This window comes from Mus pahari, chromosome 2 (assembly GCF_900095145.1).
Source record: "Mus pahari chromosome 2, PAHARI_EIJ_v1.1, whole genome shotgun sequence".
NCBI lineage: Eukaryota > Metazoa > Chordata > Mammalia > Rodentia > Muridae > Mus > Mus pahari.
In genome coordinates, this window is record NC_034591.1 from 159,178,910 (window position 1) to 159,191,040 (window position 12,131).

Below are 12,131 nucleotides of genomic sequence, written 5' to 3' on the forward strand. Positions count from 1 at the left end.
CAGCATTGGGAAAGGAGCATCATGGGCGCACAGGAGTATGGCCTGTGTAGGGGCGTGTGCACGGCACCCAGCATTGGGAAAGGAGCATCATGGGCACCCAGGAGTATGGCCTGTGTAGGGGCGTGTGCACGGCACCCAGCATTGAAGGCAGAGGCAGGAGACCATTCTTGCCTATGTAGCCAGTGGGGAACCCACCAGGAACAGACAGTGAGATTGTACATTAGGAAGAGATCATTTGCACACACTGACCACACACCCAATCTGCTATCCTCTCCCACGTGCCAACTCTGCGTCTCAACAGAGAAAACGCTTCAACCTAGGGGCTTTTCTAGATAAATCCGAAAACCTGTTACCACTGCAGAGCTATCTCACACCCCAGCTACACACATCGTACAGGAAGATGAGCATGTACTTATGCATATGTGCATACACACATTTTAATAAACACTGTAGCATGTGGTAGATTCCCAAATGGATTCAGATAAGGTGTTTGATGGAAAGGAAACTCCTCACCAATGTGTTTTAAGAAAGCAACTGTTGGTTTACATTTCAAATGTCTGTCTTGGTTCCCACTGTGACATTGTTCTTTGGAGGTGGACTCTAGGTTACTGGTGGCATGCCCTTGGGGCATGGTAGGACCCAAATCCCTTCTTCCTCTCTTTCACTTCCCAGCCATGAGTTGAGTGGTTCTCATCCACCATCAGTTTCTGCATGCTGTCCAGAGGCCCCCTGACAATAAACAACAACGTCCAAGACCAAAAGCAAAAGCAAGACTTTTGTTCCCCCGAAAGATGGTTTCTCAGGAAAAAAGTGACCATCAGGAAAGCTATTTTAAGACATTGTCATTACTGGAATGTCACTTTGGGGCTGTATCTATAACCTTGCAGTCTGACACGATTTGGAGGTAAAGAAAATCATATGCCGGACTGCAGGTACAACATGCGTAGAGTACCCCATGTCGCATCCAGGGGAAGGAAGCCATTTCCCCTCAGTGTTGCTGTCACAAGAGCACGGGGCACTCATGTTCCCTCAAACAACCCAAATGAAACCCAGAAATTCATCTCTTTTTCTTTGTAATGATGGGCAGGCAGGAGCAGAACTTGTTAAGAAGGGGACCAGAGGGAACAGAAGGGGACAAAAGAAGTCAACCAGAAGTGACTTTGATCAAAATACAATCTATTCACTTATGAAATTGTCAAAGAAAAAGTGTTTAAAAAATTCTTATAATTTGGTTCCTACACCATTTCCCTTGAAATAATCACGTGAGCATAGTTCAGGTGCTTACCAAAATTTTGTGAGGCTCGTCAAGCCTTGCCTATGCCATCTGGTGTCAGCTGCTTGGTCTCTCTGGCTCTGTGACAGTCTCTCAGTTCTAAAGTTTGAAACTTCTAAGCTCTTTATCCAATCACGCTGCTGCACATTAATTTTTATAAAGTGAAGTTCTAAACATCTTCCTTCCCTACTTGAAAATCTTCGTCGCCAATGGGATAATTGGCACAGGTTCTCCCACGATGTCACCCCCCCACCTACTCCTCCAGTTGGGCTCTCTGTTGTACCTGACATTCTGTTTTACTCACAGCCCCTTGTCGTGTAATTTCCTCTCTTCCTAGACCTTAGCAGATGTTTTTCTCTCTCCATGAGATGGATCCTCTCTTCATTTCTGGCTAACAGCTTTCTAGTCAAGTTTCTATCCCAATTTTTATCCTAATATTCACCTTGCAAGGTATCCTCAGACCAAACAATGTGGTTAATAGCTACTCGTGGGCCCCTTGCTCCAGTGTGGTAGCTTGCCATGTAATGAATGGCCTTTGGCCGTATGTTTCCCTGATAAATTACAGTGTCTTGAGGTGGAGACTTCAAGTCTCGTGAGCCTTCACTGGGTGAGAACTCAGCATCACTCAGTTGAATGACTTTGTGAAAAAAGGAGATGTAAGCTTATTTATGCAGTGTTTGTCTGTGGAGCTGTGTAATGAGAAACACATCACAAGGAAACTAACCATTCTTCAAGCACAAGGAACAATGCCCCTTCACAGACCTCGGTCAATCAGGTCAAGCATGGCCCTTGTAGGGGTCAAGAAATGCAGGCATGGTCAGGAGACAATGGCTTGGTGAGAAGTGAGAGGACTTGGAGTGCTGGATACTCAGAACCCACGTAGGACATGTGCCTAGTGGACCACAGCTTCAGGACCGCGGCGTGTTGGCCTGTCGGCTCAGCCAATTAGTGAGCTCCAGATTCAGTGAAAGGCCTGTGTCACAAAATAAAGGGAGACACCCAATATGGACCTCCATGCATGTGCACATTTCTCTCAAAGGAGGGGGTACAGTGAATATAGGATGAATGGGACACCTCAGCTCACATGACACAGTAAACTCCTTTATCATATACAGTTTTGATGTACACTCAGGACTGGGATGTAGCTCTGTTGGTAAAGTGCCTGGATCCTGTCTTCGGTTCAGCGTAATGTGGTGCAGGGGGCACACCTGTAATCCTAGTACTCTGAAATGGAAACAGGCAGTCAGGAGTTCAAGGTCATCCTGGACTATGCTCATAGCCAGACTGAGCTATATGATAGTCTGTCTCATAATAATAATAATAATAAACAACAAAATAATAATAGAGTATACTAATAAATTACAGTAAAATTTAAAAACTAGTTAATAAAGTGTTTATTATGCCAAATGTCATATACACTACATTGTCACAAAGCTGTCATATCTGCAAATTTGTGAACTGGGACATCGGTATGCTCAGTCACAGATTGTCACCCTAGGGTCACAATAGCTCTAGGAGTGGGGATTTTTCAGCTAGCACAGCCTTATGTGAGCTCATTCATGAGTGTTCATCTAAATGATGATGCTGAGCTGAGACTGTAAGCCCGTGGAGGAGCGCTCACCTGACATACATGATAAGGCCGCTTAGATTCAATACTCGGGAAGAAAAATGGGGGGAGTGGACCCTGCTAATTTAGGTGATTTCTGGTTACTTTTGCTAGGAAGTTCTTATTTAGTTTGATTTTAGGGTCTCACTAAGACCATGCTGGTCTTGAACTTGCTAAGCAGCTGAGGAGAACCTTGAACACTGTCCTCTTGCTTCTACTCCCCAAGCTCTCTCCACCATGCCCACTTCCATTAAAGGGACTTGTTAAAATATTCATTTATTTAATTATTTCATGTGTATGACGGTTTTGCCTACGTGTATGTATGTGTACCACGTGTGTGCTTGGTACCTGATTTATAATAAGACATCTGACTTATAATACCTTTGTAACAGACTCTAATTTCCATTAGGTCTCCCACTCAAACTCTTAAAACCCACACACCTACACGAGGCTTATGTCCATGTCCAGCAGTCTACTCTACCTGAAATCACCAATAGCTAAGTTTCCCTAATGTCTTTCCCTGAAAGTGTTTTTTTTTTAAAAAAAAAAAAAAAAAAGAAAGAAAAAAAAAAAAAAAAACCTCACTACCTGCATCTCATAGTATGTGAGCATCCATTAGAGTTTTGGCAAGAAAAAAAAAATCTTACCACGGACATTTCTGACGGCATATACATCAGATCTAACTGAAAGAAATTATTTAAAAAATTACCATCTGGAATATGACAGTGACAAATATTACCAGATTCCGGTCAGGCCATGATGCACCTCGCTTGCTTTTAAAGTTGCTGCTGTCAGTCCCATCTCCCGCCAGGAGGCAATAAGAGTGGGTTAGAGGAGGGAAATGCTCACAACAACCTGGCAGTTTCAAATAATGTCTCCGTGAAGCTCGACACAGATCACCCTTCTGCAGCAAGGCTGTTAGTTATCCCCATTATTCTGTAAGTCCCTTGAAGGGACTTCAAGCAAACAGTTTATCCTTATTCTTCTGTATGCTTTCAACATGTTGTCTTATTATGCTCTGTTTAGATCTGCCTCCTGTGAAGGAGACCACACACACAGCCCTGTTAAGCAGGAATACAGGTCAAGGGCCCCCAGAATGCAAACTCCAGGCCTTAAGGAGTGCCTGTGAACACCACACCATGTTAATAGCTGAAGGCACCCTGGAATGCCACACAACCTGTTTGGTGAGTTTAGGTAGAAATTGGCTTTCCAGCCAGGGGTGTGATGTCAGCTTGGACCATAGGCTCTGGAGGCTTATAAATCTTGGGTCACTCAGGGGTAGTATGTTGGGTTGGCACAATTTCATGCTTATGTGAGAGCTCCTTCCAGGTGGACTACGGCTGTGGACTACGGCTGTTTGAAAAAGAGTGGCACTCTCCCTGATACTCACATCCCTGTGTGTGGTTTCTGAGATGAAGGACAGTTCAGTGGAAAGCACAGGAGCTTCTGTGACACACACGTGGCTCAGCGTCTCTGCACTGTGACTTTAAGACTGTGTGATATTAATGACACTTGAAGTAATCCAGCCTCAAGTCCTAGCTCTCCAGGTTGAAGCTCTCCCCTTCCCCCTCCCACCCTCCTCCTTCTCCCCTCAATGTTTTTTTTTTTTTTTCTTTTTACACTTAGCTATTTATGGGGATGGCACGCCTGTGTCATGATGCATATGTGGAGGTCACAGGGTATTTTGTGGGAGTCACCTCTTTCCTTCCCCACATGGGTTCCAGGAATGGAACTAGGGCCTGGGGGAAAACAACTATATCAATCTATCAGTTCAGTTCATATCTATCTATCTATCTATCTATCTATCTATCTATCTACCTATCATCTTCTTGGTCTGGGATGTTCGCTCCCCATATACTGTACCTTGGAATGTGACCTACTCCCATTAAATGTGATCCATTAAATGAGATCATTCATGTGGGCAGTCAGAAAAAAGTATACAATAGAGTTGGGCATAGTGACACATGTGTCACCTGGCACTCGGGAGGCAGAGGATGGAGGATTTCTGAGTTTGAGGAGAACCTGGTCTGCAGAGCGAGTTCCAGGACAGACAGGGCTACAGAGAGAAACCTTGTCTCTAAATAAATAAATGGTGATGTAGACATGGTGACAGATGTGTGGTGTTAACTTTCTATCACTGAAACTAGGTACATGAGGTAAATACGTGACATAGAAAAAAAAAACAGAGTTACTTTGGAATATGTTTCTGGACATTAGTCCAGGGTCACTGGGCCCCAGCAGTTTGGTGCCCATGCTGAATTCAGTGAAGTAAATTGTACTCACATTGTAAGCCAGGAAGTAAATACAGGCATAAATACTGGTTGAGGTACCACAGTCCATTGTGGAAGCACCCCTAACTCCACGATCTAAAGATGTGATACAGGGCCTGACTCCCTGCCCTACCTGCATCCCAATAGCACTCCCAAGGTAGGGGGGTTTTGCTATGTGGTTCTTTGGAGGGTACTTATCCAACCCAGAACACACATAGGATGGAACAATGTGAGGAGACACAGAGAAACATTATCCCTTTGTGCCAAGGAGAGATGGTGGGTATGGCACCTTCCCTCAAAGCCTTCAGGAAGACCCAACCTTGTAAGCTCCTTTACTGCAGTCCCCTAAAACTCTGAGACAATAAACTAGTGTTTGAAGGCTACTCATATAAGGTATATTCCCAGGAGTACCCTCTCGAGCTAATGTATCTGGCTTCCTCAAACAGTAAACCCTTTGTATAAAATGTGCTGTGCTGTTACAGTGATGTAGAGAATGTGGGAAGAGCTCAGAGAGCAAGGGCTTATTTCTTTATCACGTGGAGCAGAGCATTGAGAAGATTCAGCTCATTTCACAAGTCTTCCTTCTTTCCCCAGGACAATCATTTAAATTGTTACTCTCTGGACTTCCATCAGTGGGAAAATATCCACAGAGCAGAAAGCATGGGCATGGGGAAGAACCAATGATGAGATTTTTGGGTGCCAAAAGCCCAGCGTCCTCTGGGAAACTAGAATGGTTTCCATATACAGAAGTGGGCCTAGAAGAGATCTTTGTATAGATGGACTAACTTAAGACAAAGTAGTCAAGACAAGTGTTGAGATTGGGTGGATCAAGATGTATCATGAAGGTAGAACAGTTGCAATCACAATGTTCTTCGCTTATACACACCCAAGCTTTCTCCTGCCTTTTCTCTTCTTAGTTGGGGTAAAAAAAATAACCAGATCTTACACCAGAAGATTCAGCCAAGCTGCCCTCATTGAACAGATAGGAAATCCCCAAGGACCAGCTTAAATTCTAGACTTTGAAAGAAACTGACAAGGTGTTACATGGCAATCAAATTTAACAGGGAGGTTTCAAGATTCAATGGGAAGTTGAATAAGCCTGCTGCCCTGTGGAGAATCAACTATGAAATGTCTATGTCGAGAAGTTTCCAGAAAGCCCACTAGATTCTATCCCCCAAAGTTCAAGAGACCCAGTGGAATAGAGACTGGGTTACCATGATAGAACCGTGGAAGTCAAGAGGATCGGGAAAAGAACAGGTCTGGAATCTGAGAAAAGCTTGTCCCCCTTCCCGCTCAAGCAAGGAAATACAATGCTTGCTTCAAGGGCGTATAAGATCTGTGCAAGAAAGCTAGACTCAAGAAAATCAGTGGGCACATTCATGAAACCCTATTGAGCTCCAGGGAGAATTGACTGTATGAGAATCAGGAGCTGAGCAAGAGTAGACACTGAAGGGGAAGCCATGCTCAAGTAAAGAGAGCTGAAGCCAGACAAATACAGTAGGGGAAACACACAAGTTCCCTCAAAAGTAGCATTAAATGCCTACCAGAACCACAAAGCACACCCGACAAAACAGAAAACTGGTTCTTATGAGAGATTTCTCCAAGTTGTTGTCCCAGCCTTCATTTCCATGTTCTAACCCCTAAGACTTCAGCTGCAGCAGCTAATGGCTCAATGGGCAAGTGACTGGTAAACAAATAAAAACTGAAGGTTCTCTCAAAAACTGAATCCAGCTGAAATGAGACCCAGGTGTGGCAGGAAAGATGGTGCACTGTTAACTTTGGAGCTGTAGGTATGGCCTTATGTTGGGCTTACAGTTTCTGGCTAGAGATTATAAGTATTCAGAAACGTCTTTTTTCTTTCATTTAAAAAAAATGATCCTTTTGAGGTCTACAGTCTTATTAAGACCTAAATTTGACCCAAGGATAAAGTAGAGAAATTGTGATTGATTTATTTCTGTGCTAGTTTCATGTCAACTTGATACAACCTAAAGTCATTGGAGCGGAGGGAACAGCCATTAAGAAAATGCTTTCATAAGATGTGGCCATAGGCAAGCCTGTTGGGCATTTTCTTAATTAGTGATCGATGGGGGAAGGGCCAACCCACTGTGGGTGGTGCCATTCCTGGGTTGGTAGTACTGGGTTCTGTAAGAAACCAAGGTGAGCAAGCCATGGGGAGGAAGCCACTAAGCAGTACCACTCCACGGCCTCTGCATCAGCTCCTGCCTCCAGGTTCCTGCCCCGTCTAAGTTCCTGTCCTGACCTCCTTTAATGATGAACTATGATGTGGAAGTGTAAGCCTAATAAACTCTTTTCTCAACCAGTTATTTTCATCATGGCATTATTATCACTGTACTAATGAGCCTAACAAGACAATACACAAGTAGGGCTTATTCAAATTATGTTACGTAGTAAAACGGCCATACGGAAAGGAAGAAGGAGAGAGAGAGAACCCACTGGGGGTTGAGTTGAGATCTTAGAAATAGAAGGATAGACAGTATATTCACACTGTGTCATAGTATACAAAGTCCATGGAACAGGCACCATGTTTCAGGGTGACACTGCAAAGGTCAGAGAGTTTTATGGACTCCTCTCTCTCCAGGGTTTGTTCTGTCAGTTTGGCTAACAGATAGGCCCAGGATATATTTGAAAAGTATAAGAGGTGAGCAGAAGTCTCCTGAAGGGAGATCAAGGTGTGTGGCTGGGGATAAAACTCGGTGATTGACACCTGTCTATCATCCTAGCATGCATGAGGGTCTTCAGAGTTCCTCTTAAACCCTCTTAAAAAAAGGGAGAAGGAGGAGGAGGAGGAGGAGGACGACGACGACGACAACGACGACGACGACAACAACAACAACAACAACAACAACAACAACAACAGAAAGAGGGTGGATAAAGATACCACTGAGAAATGGTCCACACATTTTCAACAAGGGATAGGAAAGTGGACATTACTAGTGGAACTCACAGCCATGGTGCTGGAGATTCCAGACTTAAGAGCTTAAGTCCAAACAATCCCACTAAGAGCTTAGATGCGCCCTCATAACTCTGCTTATATAGCTAAATGGAAGATCTCCATGGATACGTGAAAGCCACATACCTGCCACATGTGGAAGGCTTGTCCAATACTTCTAAGGGTCTGGCAGAAGTAGATCTTGGCACCACAACAGCTTGGAATGTCTGGAAGAGAATTAGAGTCAAATCACTTAGATTCGTGGTCTACAAAGACTGCCATTGCTATAAAAACTTAGTTTGGAGAAATACTGTTGAAAGGCAATCAACTGCACCTGACAGAGCACCACACTGAAAACCCACCTACACAGAGAACACAGTAGAAAAGAAAACAGAATTGAGTGAATTATGTTTCTAAGTTCATTTTCAAAAACAATCCTCCAAATAAAAGTATACAGGATAAAAAAAAAAAAAAAAGACTTCTGGGGAACTTTGAAGTTCCTATCTGCTTACGTGTTTACACACTTGGTCCCCAGTTGGCGAGGCCCTGTTAAGTGAAGGAAACATTAGGAGGTGGAAGCTTTCTGGAGAAAGTAGGACAGTGGAAATGGACCTTGAGGTTTTATAGCCCAGACCTAGCCCAGATCGCCTTCCTGTCTACTCTGTGATTCTGGAGAGCTAATGCAATATGACCAGCTACCTCACAATCCTGCTGTAGTGCCTCAGGTAGGAGGGGCTGCACCCCTTCTTAATTGAGTCTTTGGGAGATCGGGGCACAGCAAGGAGAAGATATCATTGAATATGTATCCAAAGCACTATTTAGAACTTCCACATCTGTTTATGATGAGACGAAAGAAGGGGACTAAGTAAAGGGACAGGTGTTGACAGGAGCCCAACTCCTGTAGAAAGCTGGCAGACTCCTTTAGTGAGATGACCTCTGAACAGAGGCTTGCCTGAAGTGAAAGGCGGAGGCAGAGAGAGCTGCTCTCTGGACCAGGGACTGCAGGAGCCAAGGTCCTGTGGTGGAAGCTGGCAAGCATGTCCATCAGAAAAATGGAGGCCTCTGTGGCCACACAAAACAGGTCAGAAGAGAGGTGGTGGGCAATGAAGCCCTTGCCATCTTCCATTATCATTGTGGACTTGGCCATTTTCTTTCCAGTTTTCTCATTTTCCCATTTATCTTGCAGCTCATTTGCTCAGCCCACAGGCATCCAGGACTGCCAACATAGGATGAGAAAACACTAAAATATACAGTATCCTTTAAGCTGGTGGTTTAATTTGCTTTCAAAATTACTGCTTTTGTGTCCATAGAACAGCTCTCATTCTTCCATGAATGTTTGCATGATACAGATTTTTATTCATTCATTTTCAACTTGCACACATTATTTGACTCAACAGTTTGTTTCTTCTGTTGTTTTTGTTTGTTCTTTAGACAAGGTTTTAGAACATACCCCTGGCTGATCTAGCAGTCCCTATGTAGCCTGAAATGGGCCTTAAAGCCATAGAAATCCTCTTGTTTCAGTCTCACTAGACATTGGGACTACAGATCTGGACTACCACACACAAATGAACAGGTTCTCATAAATAGGTTCATTTTGATTCTGTTTTGTGCTCTGAAAATATATCTTTTAATTGTTGTGTTTAGGCCATTTACATTTAATGTGTTTATTGCTGTGTTATGGCTTTAAGTCTCTTTTTTTTTTCTGGGATTTCCCATATATTTCTCACTTCTGTTTTCTTCTTGCCTTTGATTCTTATTTTTCAGTTTTGACTTCATTTAGATGCTTTTAAATTGTGGTGGGTATTTTACCAGTCATTTCTTTCTTAGTGGTTTCTCTAGGCATATGCCATTATAGATATATAGCATCATGCTAAGCTAATCTCTCCAGCTTATCAGTTTAGATGAAGTATGGTATGAATCAATGAGGTATGCACTACAGAATAATTCTGAAAACTGGTAAAACCAGTAAATTAAGAATTTAAATGTCCGTCAGGCAATGGTGGCACATGCCTTTAATCCCAGCATTTGGGAGGCAGAGGCAGGCGGATTTCTGAGTTCGAGGCCAGCCTGATCTACAGAGTGAGTTTCAGGACAGCCAGGGCTGCACAGAGAAACCCTGTCTCAAAAACAAAAACAAAAACAAAAACAAAAACAAAAAAACAGAAAACGAACAACAAAACAAAACAAAACAAAAGAATTTAAATGTCCAAATAACTGTACTTATATGCAACATTATCATGCTTTCTACCATTGAGTACAAAAGCACATATATACACACACAAGATAGATAACAGAGATGATGGATAAGAATTCTGATTCAAAACACCTAGGTATTGGTCATTTGGTTTCTAACACTTTGGAGTAGATAGCTTTTAAAAAGACTAAGAGTATAAGCCTTGAAAAGTCTTTGAGACTGTAGACAAAAATCACCATGCCATGAACTATCAATGACCCTCAGTCTGCTAGGCATATAAGCAGGCACAACAGTTACCCAGGTTACTGAGTGTGTACCCTTATCAACAGTCAGCTGCAGACACATAAAGTTCACTTTCCAAGGTCAACGATGAGTCGGCTGCAGGGCTGAGCTACAACCAGGGTCTAGGGACACTGAGCTACACTGAGAGGGGGAAATATTAACTTTTATCTCCAGTGAGCTAACAGTCGGCTTGGCATTCAGTTACACTTCATTTCCTTAAGGGAGGCAAAATAAGAACGTGGCAGATGGAGCACCCCCTGTCATCTGCATTGGAACAGAACCAGGAAACCAGGATGGAAAATCTACCCACTTGCCAAACGTAGCAATAGATAGCAAATAAATGGCCTGATCGATACTCCAGATAGGAGAACACACAGGCTCTAAAAATGAAATTGTAAATCAACTGCCTCTACACAGGTGAGATGCCTTCCCACCTCTATAGGCAACCACAGAGTTGGAAATTGGATGGACGTGACCCTTCTTCCAATGTAAGAATTTTACTCATTCGTGGTATCAAACCCTTGAGTGTGTGCAAAAGACATCGACCTCAATTCCCAAAATATTTTCTCTGTCCCCTGATTCACTCTATGAAGATCCAGGCCTCTAGCGTGTTGCTCTGAATGACAGACATTCCCATTTAGTCATGAAATCTACAATCCAAACCAGAGGGAAAAAATCTTGCTCATCTTCCATTTATATTCACAGTCGGGTACTATAATTAAATAATAGAGTTTCATTTACTTGGGCTCAAATCCATTAGATTTTTTTTTCTTATTTTCACTCATTTCTTTCCTCTGAAATATATCCCAGTATTATTTTCATCCCTGAGCACACACATACACAGATCTGTGAATCCATAATGAGCTCTTCCTGTTTTTAGCATAGCTTTATATCTGATTAAATGTCTAAATTACCTCCACCTTGATGCTGTCTAAATATGAACAAATACTTGATTCACACTGGGGGGAAAAGTCAGCATTCAACAGCGGAGATCCCAGTCACACACATATACTGTTTACTCCTTGGGAAAACATGGCTCACAAGCTAACGCGGGTTCCTTGAGCTGCTATCTACAAATGGTTGGATGTGTGTGCAGATGCCCTGTGCTGCGGACCAGTGTGCTATAACAGAGCACCACGTAGCATCACAGACAGACAGAGCCCCACGCTTGCTGTCATCTTACAGAGAGAGACACATGTACAAAAAAAACCAAACAACCAGAAAGTCCAGGAGGAGTATTTCTAGTAGAGAGTCCCTGAGTGCAGAAGTAACCGGGACTCTGCAGCAGCAGGCTACCTAACCAAAGCACTTGAGTCGAGGTGAAACTGTGCAGCGGTCCTCTCCAGCGCTGGAACTAGACGGGACAGCCATGTTCCTGGATGTTTTTAACACAAGAAACTTGCAAATGGTATATCACCATGTCCAGGGGGGTGCTACCGTAGATAGCGATAGAGATAGAGATGGAGATGGAGATGGAGATGGAGATGGAGATGGAGATGGAGATGGAGATGGAGATGGAGATGGAGATGGAGATGGAGATGGAGATGGAGATGGAG

The 12,131-nt window shown here is 43.3% G+C and overlaps 1 protein-coding gene across 5 annotated transcripts in view; it reads right to left on the reverse strand.

Annotated features, from left to right (window-relative positions):
* The window catches only part of Sox5 (SRY-box transcription factor 5), a 943,592-nt gene that overhangs the window by 783,164 nt on the left and 148,297 nt on the right, over positions 1-12,131 (reverse strand). For all 5 annotated transcript variants that reach the window (XM_029534576.1, XM_029534569.1, XM_029534568.1 and 2 more), the window contains exon 2: positions 8,247-8,326. The gene's annotated coding sequence lies outside the window, so the exon portion shown is untranslated. The remainder of the gene's footprint in view (positions 1-8,246; positions 8,327-12,131) is intronic.